The sequence below is a fragment of the Drosophila subobscura genome, chromosome A (assembly GCF_008121235.1).
Source record: "Drosophila subobscura isolate 14011-0131.10 chromosome A, UCBerk_Dsub_1.0, whole genome shotgun sequence".
Classification (NCBI taxonomy): Eukaryota; Metazoa; Arthropoda; class Insecta; order Diptera; family Drosophilidae; genus Drosophila; species Drosophila subobscura.
The window spans coordinates 2,408,337-2,432,402 of NC_048530.1; the positions used below are offsets into that span (position 1 = coordinate 2,408,337).

Sequence of the window (24,066 nt, forward strand, 5' to 3'; positions counted from 1 at the left end):
GCTAGAAGGTAGCAGATCCTTCCAAAAGGAAGTCCGAGTAAAACTAAACGACACGGAGCACTCAACCTGGGGCGAGAGTCACGCTCTTGATTAACCATTTTCTCTGCTCCTGTCACAAACCGAAACCTGATTCCAATGCAGAGTGAGGGGTTAACCAGGGGGGATATGGCTACCCCCCTCTCTCTGTCACTACCTCTGTCTGTGCTTTAGTGGTCACAGAGCTGGGAGCTGGCTGTGAGGTTATCCCGCAGAGCAGGAAGCAGGAAGGCCAAAAAGACCAAAGGGGAAACACACACACAACCCGTAACCTGAAACTAGAAAACCAAATCAATTCAAAATCAATTTAATTCATTTGTGCCTCAAACGTAATTCGCACAACAATCGCAAATCAATTTCTAGTGTGGCTTTTGGCCCAGCCGCATCCACTGTGGATTCTGCTGCTGCTGCTGCCAGTGGTGTCCAACGGCTGCAGGGGCGGAGTCAGTGGTGTCCAACGGTTGCGGGGGCGGAGTCAGGGTCAGTGGTGCCCAATTTGCATAACATCAAATTATTAGCAACTGTTCTGAATCGGCCTAAAAACTCCATAAATATTTATATAATTATTATTCATTTATTCATTGCATTTTTTTTGTTCCACTGCATAATTATACGGCGTACGTGAAAAAATATAATTGAACCGAATAACTTCATAAATATTTAATGGTAATAAAAGCTCTCGAATTGTTTAGCATTTATTTGCAATGAGAGATAGAGAGAGAGAGTGAGGGACAGGGAGAGGAGTGCATTCATTATCTAACACCTTTTCTGCTGGTAGCGACAATTTTATATATTTTTTTCCGCTTTGTTTGGTTCTGCATTGTTTTACTTGTGAATATTTAAAGCAGTTTTGTGTGCTATTTGGTTGGAAAATGCTCCACTCGGAATTAATGAAATGTGAAAATCTGTAATTGGCGTTAGAGCATGTAATAAAACGTTTCACTAAAATTCATTTTGGCAGGACAAAACGATGGCAAGCTGGCAATTAAATTACTGCAAGAATAAATGCACAAATTGATAAATATTTTCCGAGAATCAACGCGTAATGCGGCGTCGTCCCTCTGCTGCCGCTGCTGATGATGATGGTGCATTGTCATGGCACGTCCACACACTAATTATTTTATTGCTGTTATTATTGCAGAAATTATTGAATGAAATGCTATAGCACCTTAATGGCTGTCATATGTCATTACATTATTGTTTTCAATCACATTTTGACATAATTAAACAGAGCAATATCTCTTTAGATTCAAAATAAATACAAATATTTAATCGGATTGAGTACTGCATTGGAATAAAATTATAGATAATAAAAGTGTTGTAAAATGTTAATCCTTCATGAAAGAGTTGAGCCACATTTCTCCGAGTGTAATTATCTGTTTAAAGTTGTGCTTTCTGGAATGTGCTCTAGAAATTGCTGCATTAAAATCGTCAAATATTTATTGATGATGCATTTGAATGGATGGATGGTTGTCCCCATGCTGTCTGTGTGAGTGGACCGCCCGTGAGGGATGTTCACTCCTTCCACTTAATATCCTGCTGTGTGTGTGTAGATATATTATTCAATTATTAATTGATGTTTTAAGAAGCAAAACCAAACAGATATCTTTGGTTTGTGTTTGCTTTGTGCATTGCATCCATTCGTTGGACTAGTATTTGCTTTTGCTCCCCAATAGTCGTTGGTTCGTCTCGTTCTGTGTGGGTACTACTGGTGTGTGTGTGTGTGTGTTTGTCAAACCCGAATTCAGGCTTGAGCACTTGACATTTCACGCTTGCCTAGTTGTCACTACGATCCAGTCCTAGACCCCAAAAACCACCCCTCCCTGCCATAGTGCCACTGGCACTCTGTCGCTCTGCAACTCTGCCACACTGCCTTCTCGCTGAGAGCTGATGATGTGCTATTTATTTTCCCAGGTCCGGGCAGTGTCCCTTTTGCTCCCCTCCTCCTCGTGCTGCTGCTGCTGCTGCTGCTGCGTTGATTAAACATTTGTGTTATGAAATATATACACGGGTATATGTACATACATGCATATGTATTCATCTATCTAGTACATATGCCCTCGTGTCCTGTGTCCTGCGTCTGTGTCTGTGGCATCCATCTACTTTATATGCATACAGCGCTTTTGATTGCCATGTTTACCGGCTGCATTGCTGCAGCAGCATCCTTTTGGCTTTGCAGTTTTGATCCTTTAATAGAATATTTAATTTTAATTACAAACATTTGATTTCCCACTTCAGTCATCGTAGAAGTCTACCCCTTTTCTGCCTCTTTAAAAATTCATGACTGCAATGAAACCCAATTGAATGGGAATGCGTGCATGTGGTGTGGTGGTTGCCGGAAAGCATAAGCCATCCAAAACGAGAATGAGCTGGAGAATGAGGTTGTGGCTCTAGGGAGAGAGTAAAGCGACCCCGGAACAAGCCAAGAGCTAGCTCCTGGCCTTTGTCAATGCCAACTGCAGCGACGCGCCACCACCGCCGCGCGCCATAACTTCTCCCGTATTTCAATGCACATTTGTTGATGCCTCTCGTCTTTTGCACACAGGGAGAAAGATTGCCACATGCAATGACCTCCAGTCTCTCCAGTCTGGCTAAGAACCTATTCAAGTGCAGGCCACAGGGTGACAATCTTGAGGATTTCATGAAATTCAAGTTTGCCCAAACGGGACATATTTTGAATTGAAGCCATTACAGCACCTTCGTTGAGTATTAAAGCTCAAACTTATTAATCTCTGATGATATTATCCGGTAAAATGGATTAGACAAGTCAGTTTGGAGGCTGGGAAGTCTTTTGACAAGTTTTAGGGTCACATTTTCATTTAAATTTAGAAGTACGTGCTGATTTTTCGTTACAATTCCACTCCTTTGCCATGGTTAAGCGAGGGGTGCTGCTGATTGACGCTCAAAGTATATATTAATATGTTTAATTAATAAAGATTTATAGTATGGATAAATATTTTCTGCTGAGACTCGGTCACATCTTTTTTATGCCTGTCCACCATTACCCCAAAATCTAAACACATTTCTTTATTTTTGCGCAAAAACTAATCAAAATTTCTTTTTTTTCTTTGCAGGTGAGTGTTATCTGAAAAAAAATATTCAATTTGGATGTATGTAAGTCATCAGAAAGTCGCAAACGAATGTGGAGTTTTTCCTATGCGGAAGGGCTGATCCATCATCAGGGCGCGCCCTTGCACGCCTTTGCCTCAATTGCACGGGCGCTGAACATAATCCCAGGGATTCGTGGCGAGCGCGAGCTCGTTCCATTTGTCAATGTGCAGCACGTACTCAATCTTCTGGCTTGTCAAACTTGCCAATGTTGCAACCGAAATTGTTTGATGTACGTCTTCGTCCTGTCCATGCTGCGGGCTACGGTTTGGGGGGGATGGGCATGGGCATGGGCATGGAAGTCATGTTTGGCTTGTACGTTAAGGGACTGCATTCATGTGTAAGCATTTATCTTTTTTCGGGTGGAAGTTTATGGCGAATGTAGCTGATGCACGGCTCATGGTATTTCCAGTCAAGTACAGTTGCTGCCAGTTAACATAGTTGTGGCGTAGTGTGGGTGAGCGAGTGTAGCTTTAAACTCAAATGGAAATGAAGTACACTTTTGCGGCTTAAACTTATTTTATTGTACAGTTGCCTCTATGGTGCATACAGGTATCCAATACTGAAAGAAGTACAGTTGACTCTTGGTGCAGTTTCATATGTACAGTTGCCTCCGCGCTCATACTGGAAACTGTAAATTACAGTTTGCCTTTTGTCGTAGAAAGTACAGTTGTGTCCCCAGAAGTACTTTTATTTCTCCTGTCAGAAGAGGTACAGTTGCCACCACATACATGAAAGTACAGGAAAGTACTGAATCAATCAATGCAGATTCTTGTCTTCGCTTCCCTCCATTTATGTCGCTCCTGCTGCTGTGATAAATGTAGACTAGATCTACTATGAAATTCTGGTCCTGGTTCCACTTTTATGAGAGCGCTGGCCGTGCAATTTTCAGTCTGTCGTAGCTGTCTGATATCCTGTCGTATCTGTCTGTCAGTGAGTGTACAATGTCTGTATGCAGGCAGCGTGGGAGGGGAACGGGGGCTGATGTGGGTGTGTTCCGAGGACAAATAAATAGTTTCATGTGACATAAATATGTTGAGATGATTCTATTAGCTAAGCAAACACACGATGGCAAGGATCGATGCCTGGGTCCTTATGCACGTAGAATGCACAAGCGGTCTAAAAATATCAATAAATTTTTCATTCCGAAACCCCGCACGAGGCGCGCACACACGAGAGTGGGTCCTTCTCAGTCCTTACATACATGACAAAATTACAAAAACAAACTAAACAAGTTGCCAATAATGTTTGTTGTGTGTGTGCCCTTGTGTGTAGGTGCAGAGAGGACAAAGGATAAAGCGACATGTAGTCGCTGACTATCTAACTGAAGGAAGAGCGAGCCCCAACCCCACCTCGAACTCGGTCAGCTGTCCGAGCCTTGACGGCCATTTGAGCGATACGATGTGCTATCCAATGTGATGTGCTGTGTGTGGGGTTCCACTCCTTTCCACTGCTTTCATAGCTCCGGTCTCTCTTCACAGTTGAGTTGTTCGTTCTACTCGTAATAATGCAAATACACAATAAATAACCAACGTGCACAGTGCATTGAGGAACTTCGAATACTTTGACTAAAACAACTCCACCCGCCCCGCCCCACCTTGGGACTTGACTCACTTTACACCCGAAGAACACTGCTGAAACGTTCTACTCTCTATGACGGGGTCTGGGTCTACTCTGTGTGTGTTGCCCTCAGCAATGCCAATTATTTTCAGGCTTTTAGTCATAATTTACCAAGTGAACGCCTGCACATGACGATGTAGTTGAGGAGGTTGCATTCCGTTTAGCCTATAATATAGATATACGTATGTATGTAAGTATGTATATACAAATAAATGTGAGTCGCAACATGTGCTTGGGTTTCCCATATCCTTGAACGGATAATTGGCTTTGAATTCATTGTTAATGAAGGTAGGGCAAACTACTCTCTAGAGCAAACTCGTGGCCAGTCCGGTAGCCAATTACTGGCATTTTGCTTGGAATTTGTAATCAATAACCATGGGGCGTGTTTCGGCTACCCAGAAATGGTCCTGGAAATGGGCAAATGCTAAGAAATAATATTTATTTGTATAATATGTAAATAAATATTTGTACGTATTATGTTTCCCATTGTTGTATGAAGTTTGACTGCATTCTTTTCTCCGTCTGTACTTATTCTCGTTTATTTGTATTGATTTTCATTGGCACAATTTTTAATATATATCTGCGATTGAACGAAATTAAATTTTCCAAAACGAATTTCGAGTATAATCGAGATTGGCTTATTGTGTGCGCGCCTGCCATTGTTTGTCCTTGTTCCGGAAACAATATACATTGCCACCCCTCCGCCATCATCAAAGGATGTAGAGGCGACTGAGACTGGCTGCTACCCAAGAACAGAACGTGAAAGATATTCGGAACCGATGGCCCCTGCCTTGAGGTGCACAAAAACTCAATCGCAAAAACCCCAGCCATCCTCAAACTGAAAGCCAACGAAATACACCCACCCACCCAACGAAAGAACCTTTATCCCCAACACCAGCCCCATTTCCAAACCAGTGGGGGGCGAATTGGGGGCTGTATGTAAATTTCAGCTTGAGGCCGTGGCGGTTATTGATTTTATTATTTTTTTCTTTCTCCTGTTTGTTGTTGTTTGGCTTTCGCTTGGCCTGCTCTGCAACATTATAATTATTTATAATAAAATCAGCACTAAACGTGAAAACAATGCACAACAAAAGCGAAACACAACAAAAAACCAAAGCTTTCTCAAGAAAATTATCCGTGTCTGTCTACTGGATCGTGGCCTGTCCGATGGTCCATCGTGTGGGTTTTATTAATTATGTTAAAGCAGACGACACTGCAGATTGCTGCCATGGAGCTCATTAAGGCATCACGAAGGACGAGAGGTTGCGTTGGAAGTTGGGTTATGGGGCGGTCGCCATCTCAGTTTCAATAGCTTGAAGGGAAGCACACTCAGGACATACGGGGGCACAGTGGTGTGAACAGACTGAATTATAAATTGATTTGATGTACATTATGGATGTTTTCTGTACGAATTTCCTATAAAATTATAGTTGCATATTGTTTTCGCAGTAACTAGAAGACGATTTTCTGAACAGCAATGTACGCTATGAATTTATAGATTCTCCAGCTTTCACTTTGCCACAATTCGCTAGTGCGTCTGAGTTGTGGAAGAGTAAATCTGGGAGAAGTTGGGGAGCCATGAAGTTTATACAGGCACTGCATAGATTTGTACCCACTGTGAACTGTGGGATTTTGGGTGAAGCAAAAAGGGAGAGATTCCTCTCTATAGTGTAAGTGGAGTGTAGACGGGAGACGGTGCACTATGGTCCAGATGACCACTTTTCTTGGCCAAATTGAATAACTCGCGAACGGAACAAGATTTTTTGATTTAGTCTTTTGATATAAGTTAAGAATAGGGAGAGGAAGGTTTTTTGAAAAAATGGGCGTGGCAGCTCCTTTTTTTAAGGGAAAATCGGTTTTTAATTTTTTTTCTCAAAATGTTAGAAGCAAAAAAAGGATGGGAATATGTTTAGCAGATCAAGATTCTATAAAAAAAAGTCGTAGCACGAGTTAAAACAACCTAAAAATCTAAGATAATCGCATTTTTTCTCCCACAGAGCATGCTCTTCAGCAGTTTCCATTTTAAAACAATATTACCCTGGCTACACTCTAGCCCTCCAAAATAGCTAGTGACTAATACTGTGGCTGAAATGCAATGCAAAATGGTACCCTACTTCGCAATTTTCTTCTGCATTCCGTTCCAAACGGCAAAAAACATTGAAAATTCTCATTTGAGGTTATGATCTATAAATGCAAATTGTAAGAGTTGTGGTCAAATGTGGCATTTGTGACTATATACATTTTAACAATCATTTATTGGTCTACGACACACAATAGGTTTCAAGGTGGGACTAGGTGGCACTCTATTAAAAAAACTTTCTCAAAAATTAGTCTTTACTACTAACTGACACGTATTGAAGGCCTCACTTTGACATACAATTACGAAGACATTGCCAACCACTAGATACCGTTCGCATTACAGAACACGTAGTAAAAACCCTACTGAATAAAATGCATCCAAAAAATTTGATCAGTTAATCGTATTTTTCAATTTATGAGACATTTAAAACAGCAATAAAATTGGTACTTTTTCACTGCACGTGCTTTTCAATAATGACCGCTGGGTTTCACAGCTGATTTTGCGAAGGTGGCGCCATCTATGCAAATTTTTGGTACGCAACTTTGATGGTCACTCTTTTTCTAATGCAGAGCGCCAAAAACCACGTCTTGGTTTTAACTTTTAAAAATTGCCTTTTGGCCAAGAAAAGTGGTCATCTGGACCATAGTGCGGTGGATGGAAGATGGGAGTGTTTGGTATCACAGTTTGCTCCAATTTCAAAGCATTACGCTCATGAGAATTTATGTTATGTGGCAGGACACACACTCACGCATATAAATACATCTATATGTATGCACACTCATATGTATATACATATGTACATATGTATGTATATGTATAAGTATGTATGTCGTTGTGTTTTTTGCGGACAGGACCTGCTGGCGTCCTGCTCCTGCGGGCGCTCCGGTGTCCTTTTAGATGGCTGTTCTCTCTATCTCTGTCTCTTTTAATTCTGATTCCGGTTATGGTTCGAGGTTCAGGTTCAGGTTCTTGCCAGGGAGACCTGCAATTAGTTGGAGCATGATAAAAATGTTGTATGCTGCCAGCAGCGGTGTCGCCGGGGCAGCATCGTTGCCGTTTGTCCTTGCGGGACATGTCCTCGTTCCTGTCCGTGGCCCTCCTTGTGGCGTGTAATATTCATTGCTTGTGCAGTTTTGCCAACTCATTTGGTGCGATTTACCTACAGAGAAAACACGCACACACACATGCACACACACACACACACGACTACACGCATGCATGACGCTCCCTTCGTATTACCGTAATAGAGCCCATCTATTTGCAGCTTTGACTCTGAACTTTTCCTTGCCGCTGCGCTCTCCCGTACCTCCTTCCTTCTCCTTTCCTCCTAATGAAGTTCCAACCCTGCTGCGAAACTTTTTGCTCTTTTTGTTGATTTGTTATTACCACGGAGTGGTCTTGTGGGTGGAAGATGGAGAAAGTAATATGTATAGGGGGCGCAGAGAAAGTTACAAAAAGTATCATGTTGCAATCAATTAATTATGTCATTTCCTAACAACAAAACAACATTCCTGCCTTCACAGTGGCAACAGAAAACAGTTTGGCATGAAAAAAGAGGGTCAGAATTGTTATTTGGATGGTATCGCATTATGTCGCATTTCAATTCGTTGACAGTTTTTTCAACTACATTGCCAACATTTTTGTGCATACACATGTTCCATGCCACGAGCTGGCAGTCTTTCAAATTCAATTGGCCTTTATCTAGACCAAATTTGCAATTGCATATTTTTGTAGACTTTTTTTATTTGAAATTCGAGAATGATATTGGAAGCAAAATGGGTTTGCCTGCTGACTGGCAGCACTTTGCACAGCAACAACAAGTTGTCAATGTGGCACCACAGTGTCTTGTGTTATTAACAAATTTCTCAACATTTTATGAAGACATTTTCTGCAACCAAAAAAAGGCACATCCATGTGGAAGCCAAAAAGTGTGCACATACATGTGGCATGGCTCGTAATAATCTCCAGCTATTATGGGTTCGGTGTGGCGAAAAAATAAGCTTTGTAGCTAGTGATAGCCATCTCCACCTGCCCAACCACAAAATGTATGCAAAACACAAAAGAACAAAAATAAAGAATGAAAAATTGCTGAAAATCTTGCATAAATTGCGGGGCGTACCAAAGTATGCAATAAAAATCACAACAAACATGTGTGTGTGGGTGTGTCCTCTCCCGTATACCCATATCCTACTTTGTTCATTCTTTTGCTACCCTCCCACCGTTTCTTTTTCTTTACATTTTTTGTAGTTGGCAGCGCTTAAACCTTTAATATTATGCAACACTGGCAACCGATTGCTCACGCCACGCCCCGTCTCGCCCTCACTCGATGGGCCATTTGGGCGCCACGCTTCGACGAAGCTGCAAAGCTTTTAATTAAAGCATTTGCATTTTTTATCAGTCGACCAGGAACGCCCACACGCCTACACGCCCACACGCCCTGGAACACCTGTGCGGTTGCTTGGCCAGAAGCGCGCCGCAAGTTATTCAACACTGGCACACAAGAAAAAACGATGTAAAGTAGGAGCGGAAGTGCCTTCCTACACATTCCTCCACATGGCATCCACAAGAAGCGAGCGGCAGACCGGGCAGAGAGCGGAAAGTTTCGGTTTCTTTTCCTCTTGTTTTTGGCGCGCTTTTGTATCTTAATTGATTTCACTATGTGCGAGTATCTGCGAGTGTGTGTGTGTGTGTGTATAAGTGCGCTAATTTGATGATTTGAATAGTGTCCCACCCTCTGGCCCTGCCCTCGGCCCTCCATTGCAATTTGCCTCTGTGCGTAATTCGGTGTGCAATTAAATGAAAAGTGCACACACGCTCACGCACACTCAGACTGGAAATGGCAATTGTATTTGTGTGGCCAACTGTGCGAGGTACAGTCGGTCGCAAATATTTAATGAAGCAAACTCCTGAGAGCTTAGTTTTTATTTCTTTCGTTTTTATAAATGCGATGCAAAGTGCTTTGTGGAATGCTCTTGATTTTCTTAACATAATATGGAGCGAAAAGTTTTTGTTACAATATTATATGTGAACACAGAAAATAGGGATATACATATGTACAAATAGTGATGTATAAATAGTGATGTATGTACATACGTATATCCCTTGTTTCAGGTCATGTTTGTGTTGCATTTTGGTAACTATTTAAGAGAGAAGGCGATGAAAAAGTTGCAGTGTTTCAGGGCTTGTAGGCATATGACATTGTATTCCATTTCTTAAGAGAACTGTTGCTACTTGTGCATTACGTTTATGGGCATTTCGATTAGTGTTTCAAGTGTCAACGATGTTTCAGGGCCTGTGCACCAATAGGACTTAATGTTTGTGCTTTAAATGCAACTGACCCTGTCTGAATTATGTAGTCTTCTTAGTGTTAGACTTATCCCCAGCTTTGGCATTGGTTTTGGCCTTCTCTCTACAATATTCGGCAAATTCGGTCCATGGCGTTGAATTGTACTCAATACGTCCTTGGGTGTCCACAACACCCATCTCCAATATGAACTGTCTGCATTCAAGATAATCGTGAATATTATAGATGCTGAAAGACAGTAAATGAGTAAATAAATAATATATAAAATTAAGCGGAACTACCTACATTTCACAGGAGTTTCTTACCAGCTTCTTGGCATTGAAAGCCTCAAACTTAAACTTTTCCATCGATTCCAGGGCCTGTTCCTTGGCCATGCCAATAGCGCAGTATTGATGAGCGACGACAGTGCCTGATGGCTCCACTGTGTAGAGCTGTGGTTCCAGCAACTTATCCCAACCGGTCAGCAAAATGTCAACCGTAGAAGGATTGGCGATGCTGTGCTGGAAGAACAGTTTGACTATTTTGCTCAAGTGATTGCATAGCTCGGTCATGGTAATGCCACGCCCAAAGAATTGACGCACGGTGGCCTCATAGCCTCAGCCGCGAACCCCAAGGACAGCCATGCCGATGCGGCCATCAATTATGAAAAAGCGTGGACAGTTATCAGGAAAAATGTATGGGCCGACAGTTGAATTCTCAACGGCCACCACAACACAGTCCTTGCAGCAAATTCCAATGGCTGTGCCACCATTCTGCAAGAATCCCCTGTGACCAACTAATCGCAACCATCTTTCTTTTTTTTTAATTAGCGCAGAATATTTATTTTTAGACATTGCTTTGGTTTTCGTTTTTTTTATATTTTTTTTGGTTTGATTTTTTATATTTGTTACGAGAGCTGAGTGCTTTGTAGTGCTTTGCACTGATTATAATACATTTCTTTTGACATCTAACATAAGTCAATGTTTCTTATGTGTAACAAAATATACACAAATAGTGCTAGATTGGGTGGGGAAAATGTTTGACAATTGTCTACAAATCATTTGTATACGAAAATGGCTTTAAGTTGAGTTGCAAATCCTACAGCAATAGTGCCGCAGCGATAGAGCTAATGCCAATTGCTGGGGCAACATTGCTGCTGCAACATATGCAGGACATGTTAGGCATATTGTAGACATAAATGCCAATTCTGCCAGCCCCGACCCCACACCATTAACACGGGAGGTGACTGATTGACTCGGGTTCAGGTGCAGGGGCTTTGACGCTAACTAAACATGTTGTTGCAACTTGTGGCAGGCAGATAGATGTAGGCTGTCTGTGCGGTCTGTCCTGGTGTGTCTGTCCGTTCCAACTTAATTGCAATTGTCCGGGCCCCTGGCATCCTTGGGTTTTAGGGTTTTGTTGCGCCAGTGTTTATGCATATGATATGCAAATATTGTGGTATCACTGTGCACACAGACACACAGACTTAGACAGACAAACACACACGGGGACACATGCACTTAAAGAGAGAGAGTGAGATCTGGGGGGAAAATTGCCTTGCATCTGTTTGTTCTTTTACTTGTAGCTCGTAATTTTTGCTGCCACTTCTGCAGCAGGCGGTTGGCCCAGGGGTGCCTTTGGGCTGCCAGCCAGTGATGCCCATGACTTTCGAAACAACGGCTAAAAATGGCTAAAACGTGAACAAAAAAACCAATTTGTTTTTAAACAGGCAGGCCCTGGTTTTCACTTCGCAAAAGTACGATTTTATTTCTAGTGTCCTGTTGAGAGCAAGATTTAGTGCTGTTAAGCTCAAGCGTTAGTGAATGGCCTCTGTTACGGATAACAGAGATTTTAGGACTATGTTTCGATAACCGAAGCGTTGCATTGTAACATTTTTTAATTTTAAAAATGGTTTGGTAATGAATCGATGGGTCATCTAATATTTTCTTTTTTCAATTTAATTTTATTTTGTTGTATAAAAATGTTGAGGTTGATGCTTGAAATAGTTCAAATATGTATGTATATTATATAGGGGTAGTATAAATTCTAGATATAGCTTTAAGTAAGCCAAAATTACAACACTGGTGCAGAGAGTGCTGAGGGGGTGCAGCAGAGAGTGCGAGCGAAAGAGAGAACAACAGCAGTTTACACAACACATTTGCTTAATTTATATTTATAACTTTAACACAAAGCAAACGATAGAGACTGAGATGAGATGGGAAGGCGAGGGACATGGAGGAGAGACTTTTGTTAGTTTATTTTTTATTTTCTGTATTTGCATAATCGTGCACACACAGAGAGAGTGAGAGAGAGAGAGAGAGAGAGAGAAAATGAGAGAGTAAGAGAGATTGATGTAGCAAAGATGAAAAGAGATGAAGATGGAGAGACCTAGCAGCGTTTCCCTTTTCAAAAGTCTGCCTTTTGTTTGACTTTAACTTTGACATTTACTTTAACATTCACTTTACAGATGAACCTCAATGATGAAAGGGAAAGAGACAGAGGTAGAGATAGAGTTAAATCGTATAAACTCTAGGTAAAAGAGATGATGGGAAATAAGAAGGCTCTCACCAGCATTCAAGCCTCTGTTTGACTTTAAAATAACTTTAAGGAATTTAATGCTGGATAAATTTAGCGTACCGAGGGAAAAACAGCGAAAGAAGAACATACAAATAGGTAAAGAGGGGAACAGAGTAAAAAGGGATTCCTAAAGCGGCACAGGGAGAAAGGAGATGCCTGTAAAGAAATGCCTGCTAATGTCATTCCCTTTAAAATACACTTTAATGTTAACTTTAAAGCTGACTAGACGCCGAACCTCAAGAGCAAGAATGCTTTCCGTCACCCCAAAAGCCCCAAGGCCCAGGTCCCAGCCTTAGCCTCAGTCCCAGCCTCAACCTCATGGCTTCCATTCTATCCATTAGTCATTCAGTTGGTGGCTGAGCTGGCTGGCCCAAAAGGAGTGTGGCATAATGGAGGGGCAGTGGCGGCGGCAGAAGCAGCTGGGAAGCAGACCTAAAGGGTTGCCTCGTCTGCCACTTGAGACGCGCTCAGAGCGGCGCAGCGTCCGGCAACGGCAGCAGCAGTGGCAGTGGAAGCGGCGGCAAATTGCAATTGGTGGCAGGGTCGGCCTGCATTGTTTACGTACCTTTTGCAACCAAAAAAAGCAGGGTAGCAAATGTGTGCTACAATGTTCACGCTATGCCAACAAATTTATAAACAAATTGAATAATTTTTCAGATTCTAAGCCATGGTTGGTTTAAGTCCGAATCATTAAATAAAGAGAAGGAAAGAGGGTACTGCTTATTTCGCAGCACTCCTTTCTTCTTTAAATGATTGAAAAGCCTGAACAAATCTTTTGGTTTTTCCTGATTTGAAGGGTATTCTCTCTGGCGACTCTCCAGCTGACAATATCCGCCATTTTGTGCAATTTTATTGCAAACTTTTTCCCACTTCCTCGCAGCTCCCCCTCTCCCACTACCTCTCTGCCTCTCTCTCTTTGTATTTATTCCACTCCACTCTGGTCTTGCCATTCCATTTTTTCCATTAGAGTGCAAAAATATTGCCTACTTTTTGGGGCCATCTCCCATCTAATGATCCCGAAAAGGGGGTTGGAGAGGGGACGTGTGGCCGAAGACGGACAAGGACGATGATGAAAGAGAAATTTTCCAGCCATACAAAATGTAATTACAGCTGAAAATGCAATACAACAAAAGGCTGCCCCTGCGCACACCCCCTCCCCGACCCACGTTTTCTCAGGAGCCAGGAGCAGGAGCAGGAGTTGCCGCAACTTTTCACAATTTTAACTTCAGTTGCAGCCGCCGCAAAAGGCAAGAGCAACAACAACAACAACAACAGCAAATAAAATGGGGGAGAAAATCAAATTTATTTTTTTTTCTTATATTTTTCTGTGTGCAGTTTTTTTCATATTTTTATTTCCGCTTGTTTTTTGCTCTCTTTTTATCCTGTTTTTTTTTTTGAGGCTGCCATTGTTGTTGCCGGTCGGAAATAAACCACAAAGCGCAGTCATTGCCTGCATCATCCTCAATCGTTCTTCCTCCTTCTCCACAGCCCCCTCAGCCCGTGACCGTACACCCCTCTTGCATGCACCTTTAGTTTATCGTTTTTCATTTTTGTAGTGGACTTTTGGATTTGTGCGCACACTTGAATCTGCATTTGGCCGCAGACCAAAGGGCCAGAGAGTGGGGTCCTGTCCAGGACCAACATACAATGGCAAAAAAAAAGCCGCAACAAAGCGAATGCTTCAGGATATGCAGAAAGGGAACAAACGAAGAGGGGGGATGGCAGGTTTTCCTTGCCCAACTGTTGGGCAACAGTTGAGTGGATCCATCCCCTGTGATTCATGGGATTGGGGGATTCAGAGACCTCAAAAACATTTACGGTAATTTATTGAAACACACAACTTCCTGCCGCACACACGCACCCTCAAATACATGCTGCATGATGCATTCCATACCTACTGCAAGGCAACGTTGTCAAATGCTGCCACATGTGTGGGGTGTGAGGTCTGAGGTATGGGTGTGGCTCTACCGCAAAGAGCCATAATTGAATTTTAGGGCCCATCCGGACACTAAACAGCAGAGAAAACAGCAGCACAGACTGCGACAATAAAATGATTGCAAACAAAAAAACTTATTGTGAAAAAATGTGTGAAAATTAGGAGTCCAAATCTTGTGGGAACTTTTAGTTACATTTGATTAACTAAATATTATGATTGCTTGTGCCTTAGCCAGCAGCCAGAAAAAAAACGAGAAGGGACGTGTGAGACGCTTCTTACGCGTCACAACTTTTATACCCGGCACTCAGTACTACATCTGCACCTTAGCGGTTATTTGTCAAATTTTACATTTTTTCTTCATCTGTCATCTGTCATCTACATCTACATAACTTCTCACGCCAACACGCTATTTTCGCTCCCCCCCTCCCCTAGAGCCGCACACTACAGATCCACGTCAGAGGCAGAGCCGTGGCAGAGGCAGCGGCCAGCGGCAACTGCAGAAGCAGAGTGTGAATGGAGAATGTGAAAAAAAAACAACAAAAGCTGCTGGACAGGGTGGGTTTAGCCACTGTAAATTAATTTCTTCATTGTGGCTATAATAATGATCCAATCGTATCCCAATTTGGTGATCTGATAGATATGGTTCCCTACGGAATGGCGATTTTAGATTTCTTTTATCTTCAAAATTGTAGATTTTTTAGGTTTTCGCCAATTTGCGGGGGCAAAAGGGGGCGGGGCTAATTTTTGAAATACACTGGTTTCAGTGTGAGCATACAGCAGTCTGGAGCCAAAATTTGGTGGCTCTAGCTCTTATAGTCTCTGAGAACTAGCCGACAAACAAGACGGACGGACGGACGGACGGACCAATCGACTCGGCTATTGATGCTGATCAAGAATATATATACTGGGGTCGGAGACGTTTCCTTCTGTGCGTTACATACAACCGTTATTCGCACAAATACAATATACCCTATTTACTCTTCGAGTACCGGGTATAAAAATTTGCATCCACTAGAACTTCAATGACCCCTCATGCTCGTTATGCTTCAAGTAACTTTTCCAACATGGGGAGGAAGAAAATGCATATCCCTATTCAACTTTCGTCAAGGATTAGCTTAGCAGTAATTGGGTGAATTTTCGTGGATGGAATGCACCAAAAGATGGCGCATTACGTACTACTCTCTAAGCTGTTTTGTCTCACTCTTCATTGCTTGCTCTTCATTGAGACTCTTTTGAATTCTAGATAATATTTAAATAATACATTTAAAAAAAATATATATTCTTGCTGCTTTGCTTATTCGTCGCTTTTCCCTATTTGCTTTCCCTGCTAATTTGTGTCACTTTCCAGCAATAATTTGCAGCCACTTATCGGCCACAAAGCAAACTCTAATTAATCTGTTGCGTGCTCTCCTTATAGACCCGTTTTAGTTCATTGGAAATATCGTATCTACATTTATTTAAGGTCAATGTCAATGTACATCTCATTTTCAGGCTGTCGCTCCTCTGTGGCCCCTCTGTTCTGTTCTTGTCTGGTGTCTGTGTGTGTGTGCGTTCTGTTGTCTGTTGTCACTGTCAATTTGTGCTTCTAATTTTCAGGCTGATTTCAATTTGAGAGTAGACCATATTCTCCCTTTTTGTCTCTCTCTCTCTCTCTCTCTCTCTCTCTCTCTCTCTCTCTCTCTCGCTTCCTTCTATATCTCTCTGCGTGTTTTGTCGACCTCTGCAAGTGACATAAACATTTGATGGTGGTGCCCATGGGCCATCACACGACTACATCTGGCTGTGAGGATAATGTCTAATGTGTCTGTATTTGTATTTGTGCTTGTGTCCTCTGTCCCTGTGTCCTCTGTCTCTGTCACTTTCTTTTCAGCATTCTAATTTGTTTCTGTGTTGTTGTTGTGTCTGTTATTTTTTTTCCGCTTCTTTCGATCGTTCCTATGTCGACTTGCGTCACACACAAAATGCAAATGACAAACGAATCCTGGCTATATTTTTGTTCTGCTGTTGTTGTTGTTGCTGCCGTCAGCTAATTAGCTAGCGACATTTGTGGTACGCAAAAAAATATCCTAAATACCACTAGACTTTGCCTCCCACTTCTGCTTTTCCTTCTACTTCTCCTTCCTCCCTTTTCCTTAAACAATTTTTTTGACTTATTTTTTGGGGTTTCTTATTTCGTTTTCATTTGCATTTTCATTACCAATTTCAATTTCAATTTCAATTTCGCGTGATTTAATTAAATGTCAAAATGAATCTTTTTATATGTATTTCTTGCTCTCTTATTTTCTTTTTGGCTTTCGATTTTGCATGATAATTTCTGGCTGCCCCCAAACACGTGGCATGTGGCCTCACCCCCTGATACTGATTTGCATGAACTTTGGCTTTGGTTTTCATTTAGATTTGTATTTCTAGCCGCAATTCGCTAGTGCTTCTAATTGCATTTCGATGCTCTTGACAGGGAGAGAGGAACATGGAGGGTGATATGATGTTTAGGTGCCCAACAACCCTTAAAAAATAATATAATCTACACCTGTGGCTCTTCTGCCATGAAAGTCTTTGGTGATAATCGAAGGACCATACCATAAGAAAGATCTATTCTTGAGGGTATCTAGCGGCAATCGTTTCTGTTCCTTTCACGACTTTGGGGAGCATAATTGTGTAGGTGTTGACAGGAGGCATATCCGCATCCCCTGCATGTAAGAGGCATGGGCAGCAGCATTCCACTGTGCAAGCCTTGAGGTGGTTGCAGGGGTGGCCAGAAATTGCACAAGCTTAAAAGCGCATTAATTTCCACCGCTAGGCCTTCCGCTCACCAACTCGCCACTGGCTTTCGCTTTCCTGTTACCCATTGTCACTGACAGCCGACAAATGTGTCGAAATCGTTTTCTAATTATTTCCCACTGTCGCAAAGACAATCGACATTTTTGTCGCCTGTGTGGCGTTTGTGTTTTTGGGGAATTTGCTACAGCCTGGACCGCCCCCGCAAATCTCATGTGTGTGTGTGGGTGTGTTTGTGGGGTGTGCATTATTTCTAATTAGTAAAGTTTGTCTGTCAGCCGAGTAGAACCGGAGGGGGCGGAGAGCTTTGGTGGCTGGGAGGCTGCTGGCTGCTGGCTGCTGGCTGGGTAAATCCGGACGCTGGATGCCTGTTAGAGACGGCAATGGGAAAACTTCTTTGACTTTTGTCGAAACCCAAACGGGCAAATCAAATTCAAGTAGCGCCAAAATTCCAAATAAAAACGACAGAGCTCTCAAGAGTCGGTCCTCCCATCAAAAAAGGAACATAAAGCCGGAAGAACGGTTGCTGTGTGTGGGGGGGGGGAGGGGGGGATGGGTGGTAAATTTTCTCTGATTTCAACTCTCTTGAAGCGCAATTGAAAAGGAGACGGCGGGAGACAGGACATTGGCAAAGAGAGAGAGAGCGAGTGAGAGAGAGCAAAGCTCGTGACAAAACATTTTCCATGCACAATGGGGCCAAAGTTAATGAGCAATCTCCTTAAGCTCGTGTCTGTGTGTGTGTGTGCCTGTGCGTGTTAGCCCTTTGCCAAATGGCTAACAAACACAAAGGCAAATGTCAAAGCCCATAACTCAAACTCAAACACCGAAGCACAGAGAATGGGAGGGGAGCTTATGATTTGTCGCCGAGTTTTACTCTCGTTTATTCAGTTTTTAGCCATCGCTTCCTTTGCCTTTGCCATTGCCAATTCCTTCTCTTCATTCTATGTATTTTTCGTTTTCTGTTTTTCAATTTATTGCGTTCCATAATTTTGATTATTTTCCATTATGATTTCGTCTTTGAATTCATGATTTACCCTTTGGACATCATTGTCGTTTTTCTGCTTTTTATTCTTCTCCTTTTTTAAATCTCTGGCTTAGATTTATTGGTTTTTGGTAATTATCGACCACTGATATATCTCGATTTATTTGTTGTCTTTTTCACATTGAAACGGTTTAGTTATATTTTATTTTATAGACATAATATTGTGCTGAGTCCCACAAGTTTTACTTTTGTATTATTTTGCCACATCATTCATGCAAATCTTTTCTGCTTATGATCTGTGTATCCCTTTTGGGATACAAATCAAAATATATCGATGCGCATTAGTCATGCATGAATAATGAATTTATTCATGGATAAAGGCAGAGCCAATATAGGCAGAGCCATTATATCAATCTTTCCATGAAGAATAAATCTCTCACTTTCCCTCTCTTACTCCATTGTTCAGCCAGTGGCCATCACTTTCTCTACCACAAAGAAAATACAATACAAAATGCCTATCCAGGTGAATAATATTTCGCATGAAAATGCACGTAATTGGATTTGACAATTAGCATTCAAACTGTTCTGGCAAAGATATTCATTGAACATCATTAACCGAATGATGGGAAAAGTAACACCATTGCAATGAGTAAAATACGAGCTTGTATGCTCTAATAGGGCTCCAACCAAATATGGGATATGGATACAGTTCGGCTTCAATTGGATCAAAATGAGCTTCCAACAGATGTTCACACACAGAACCTGGTTGGGATGGGGGCAACTTTGTGGGGTAGTAGTTATCTTTCGACATTAATGTTTAATGAAGTTTTGCCTGGGAAATTTAGGTTGCCTTGCCGAACTTTTCCATTTCAAAATTTATGAAAGGTTCTGTATTCTGCTCCACCCTGCCTCCCATTTCAATGTATTTCCATTTCGAGTCATAAATATTTTCAGGCTTTATATTTATATATGGATAATTTTTGTGGAGCCCCCTTACCAAAACCCCCTCTGTCTCTCTGTCGCTGTGTCCCTTTGGGTGGAACACACGTTCAAACAGACAATAAAAGTTGTACAAACCACGAAGGACATGCTATTTACATATGTATGTGTATTGGCGTGTGCACGAGTACACAGACAACACATGGAATCGTACTTCGTACTCGTACATGTATTATTTATAGGCTTTTCTATCCTATATGCATAGATATATACACATAGATATCGTGGCGTTTTTCCGCCAGCCATTTGCAAATCCAATTAGCTTAGATTAAACACATAAAATGCAACAACAATATATGTATATAAAATTCTGCACTCGACCGTTGTTGGATCCCTTAGGGGGAGGGTGTGATGGTGGCATTCCGGTGGTCATTGTGGAACGGGTAACATTTCTCCAGTGACTCGCGACAGAGACAATAAATCTTGCATACAATTTATTGACAATGCTTTCGGGCGACGAGCAAACAATGTCCTTCCGGTCTCTAGCAGGAAAAGGGGGTAGGGGAGGGGGCATCAAAAGGATGCATCTCTGTGGCAGCACCGGAAAGCAGCGGAGACATAGAGAGATGAGCGGTGAAAGCGCTTGTATTTTACTTTATTTTGTTTGCTATTATTAACAATTAACGCAACAGAGGAACCGGGGAATAGATTTATGGGGCAATCACAGCATTTAATATACGTGCTATATATTCAAACGCTTTTCGCTTTGAATTTATACTCAGGGTACTTTTAATCCTTTAAAGAATGTCAAAATTGTGCAAAAAAAGTGAATTTCCAACACTCCAAACTCCCAAAATAAAGCGTACAAAAATATTGAAGACATTTCGGATGATTTTCTATGCAAAAAATATTCATCTATAAATTGTGACTGATCCTCAACAAGATAGCGAAATCACTGCAACATTGTTGTGGTGCTACTGGGGTTACCAGAGGATGAAAGAACCAGACGAAAGAAGATCTTTCATTGCATTCTACATACGTTTTACATTAATTGTACACTTGACATTTTACATATTTTGCATGAATTTTACATTATTTTTACATGGAATTAAGCTCATACTTTGAATTTATTTGTAATAAAGCTTTTTCGTGCGAAAAGCTTGTATCGTTGTCCTGCAAGCTTATGCGATAAAAGCTTGCACTCGTAAATCTTCAGTTGGTCCTGTAAGCTTTTGCCATACGTCTTTTTCCATAAGCATTTTATGGCAAGAGCCCCATCCAGCGGAATATTTGATAAGCTAGCTGGAAATATAGAGGAAAGAGAAAAAGTGAAGGCTAAAAGAGACGGGGGCAGTGAGAGAGAGCGCGGAGAAATTTGGGCAAGCAGAAATGATCTAAATGAATGACTCCCGCAAGGCAGGAAAACGCCAACAGAATTTGAATTGGAACACGAGGCATGATTCAATTTTGAGGAGACTGCTCCGCCTTTGTTTGCCCCTCCTCCGTCGCCCAAAGCCGGGTTGTCACCACATACAGAGGGCGCGGGGTGCCTGCTGCTTTAAAGATAAAGTTTGCTTTTGGCTAATAAATTCCGGCACTAACTATTGGAATATTTTGTTGAAATTATTTGTTGCAATTTCTCTCAAAACTATTTATATTGTTTTCTACAGTTTTTATGGTTTTCTTTGTGGGAGTTTGTGTATCTCTTTTGCGAGTACTTTTGGAGTTGTTATGTATGTATGTTGTATGTACATATGTATATCCCGTTATGTGCTGCAAATGTAGTTCTCTAGCTGCCGTTGCTGCTGTTTTTGCTGCTGCTGACAAGCCATAAATAAAATTCTTGGTATGTTTTAAATTTGTTGCAGTTGTTTCTGGCTGGTGTTTTTGCTGTTTTTGGCCAGGGCCAAAACGCTTCTGTTTTTGTCAGTTTTATGCTGCTGGTACCGAATGTTGTTGTGGCTACTTCCTGGCCCCAGACAACTGACATACAAAATTTAACACTGCGGCGACACTGTTGTTGCAGCTGTTTGCTGCAACTTCTACTGTTCTTGCTACTGTTGCTGCTGAGCTCTTACTGCCACTACCACTGCCACTGCTGCTGCTGCTGCTGCTGCTGCTGCAGTGTTATGGTCCACAACCCAAAAATGTGGGTCACTGCGGTAATGTTCTGTCGAGGTTTTTAGCACTCTCCCACCCCTCCGGTCCGCTCGAGTGCCTGTTGTTGATTTTTTGGCTATGGCTTTGGCTTTTGCTTTGGGGCCAAAATATCTTAAGCACTTGGCCTCCTAATTTCTCAATTGCTGCGATTGCCAGTGCAATTATGTTTGGAGATTTCTCATCGATGCAGCAGCAGAAGCAGCAAGAGTACAGGAAAAACGGGACACACACCATTTTTAGCATACTTTGCAGCGTCACTTTGCGCTCTCTCTTTATCGCACTACCCAGATACATACGTAAACACACAGCCATGGCAGAGAGAAGGAGCAATGGATGGGAGGGCGTTAGGGTGGCTTTGGATGGCTGTGGAGTTTTATGGAGTTTAGGGCGTTGGGCACAAAAACTTTGTGCATATATGTATGTATGTACATTTATCAAATTGTTGTTGCATTTGGAGCGCAAATAAGTGGTTTATGATGAACCCCCAAGCGCCGAGCAGCAACCCCAACCCTGCTATGCTGCCTCTTCCATGCTGCAAACACTCTGTGTACACTGTGGCCCACAGCCCACGTACACCTCTTCCCTGATGCTGTTGCTCCTGTCACTGCCAGCCATTGGGTTTTGCCCTGAGAGAGGGTATTACGGGCATCCCTAGATGATCCATGCATACAGTGATCTGAAAACTTTATATATAAGATCTCCTTGAAGGTAGAGCTTTCTTTTTCTATGATTATTTTGAATATTCATATATGTTTATATTATTATTATTAATTAAGAGAAGCGCAGGCGTCGAGGCTTCTTTAGAGCCAAACAAAGCCAAACAAATGTTGGATAACTTCTCACATAAATTCATTCGCTTATACGAAATTTGTACAGCGAATCTGCGATTGTTTCCTATCTGCCAGGGTATAAAAGGCTTAGACTTTCTCTTTTGTTGCTGCCGCTGCTGCTGCTAGTATTGTGTCTATCCCGGATGTTGCTGCTCCTGCCCCTGCTGCCTCCTGCCTCCTACCGCTGCTTCATTTTGCATTTTTACGAGCATTTGCAATGTCCGTGTTGTTGCTAGTGTCGATGTTGCTGCTGTTGCTGTGGCAGTTGTTGGGCGAGTGGCGCTATAAATTGTTTATACGGTTCACTTGGCTTTGGGGCCATTTGGGATCACAACGCACACACACATACAGATCTGTGTGTGTGTGTGTGTGCGAGGAAAACAAATTTTCATTGGACGTGCTTGAAAATCTATTAAGCGTTGATAATTCAGCGCTTTCTGGCTTTTTTGGGGCGGTGCAATGGATGGTTGGAGGGTCCGAACAATAAATGGACAACACACAGATACAAGTGGCTCACTGTGTGTGTGTGAGTGCGTGTTTGCTCATGTGCGCTTATTTAATTGAAAATGAGACAAAAAACAACAAACTTTGAAGCAGGGGTGGGAAACACACATAAAGCTGATTTAAGGCCACTAAAAAAATTCAATTAAGCGCAATTATCAAACGGAAAATACATATAAAAGTATATAAATACATATATGTACACATGCATGTACATACGTACATATAATTAGGCAACAAAGAGATATTGAAATAACAAAATGAAACAACACAAAAGAAATATTTGTATGTGCACAAATGTAAATAAATGGAATAATTATACGCTAGCCAGAGAGAATCTGCAAAAATCTTCCACAGATATTTCTGTTTCATTCCGAAGGTACTTAATGTGAATCCAATCCGCCAGTGTACGAACATATGTAAGTATACATATTTGTACAACTATTTGGATAAAAATGTAGTGGAAAAAATCTATCAAGTTTCAACCACTAAGTGAATAATTTAATTCGACTGAATTTATTTACTCGAATGAGGCAAAAACTATCGTAAAATCTGCTTTAGCGATATTCCCTTAAAATTCGAGATTTTCGCTCTCAACTGCTTTCATCGCTGGAAATGCTGAAAAATAAAATGCCCCGAGATTTGGCAAATGTATGCTAAATTTCAGTTTCACTGCTGCTGGATTGCCTCAAAATTCCAAAACCCGGAAATCTCTTCTCCAGAGTATCAAAAGCTTCTACTTGTATCCCTCTTTTTTCGATTTTACATGGCATTTCGTTCTCTCCGTCTGTCCCTCTGTTAATCGTTCGCTTAATTGCATTTGGAAGTCAGGCGTAAAGAAATTTGAATTATCGACTACAAAGGAATGACAAAGAATAAGCTATAATGTACAACAAACGCACCAACACAATCACAGAACCAATACATACATACAATACAAAAATTGCAAACAAATGTCCGCAATAAATTCAATTAAATCTCCCATAAGAGTTGATAATCAAATTTCCATTGCTGTGGCGCAATTGCAAAATTAACCAGATGAATGAAAAATATTGTGAAATTAATAAAACAAAATGAAATCACAAACAATCACAAAAATCGTTTCGATTGTTTCGATATTGTCGCACACAATTCAATTTTGACTAAAATATGCAATAATCAGCTGATGGCCGGAATTGTATCCTGAATGTTAATCGAACTTACTACGAGCCCTGGTGGTGGACTGTACCAAAAGGCCAG

At 41.6% G+C, this 24,066-nt stretch overlaps 1 protein-coding gene and 1 long non-coding RNA gene across 9 annotated transcripts in view; one reads left to right on the forward strand and one right to left on the reverse strand.

Annotated features, from left to right (window-relative positions):
• LOC117900589 (neurobeachin) overlaps positions 1-24,066 on the forward strand; it is a 185,220-nt gene that overhangs the window by 54,051 nt on the left and 107,103 nt on the right. The window lies entirely within an intron of this gene.
• On the reverse strand, positions 3,968-7,250 carry LOC117900761. Its single transcript, XR_004649295.1, has 3 exons — positions 7,148-7,250; positions 4,545-4,550; positions 3,968-3,978 (listed from the first exon to the last, which is right to left on the reverse strand). It is a non-coding gene; the product is annotated as an uncharacterized LOC117900761 (long non-coding RNA).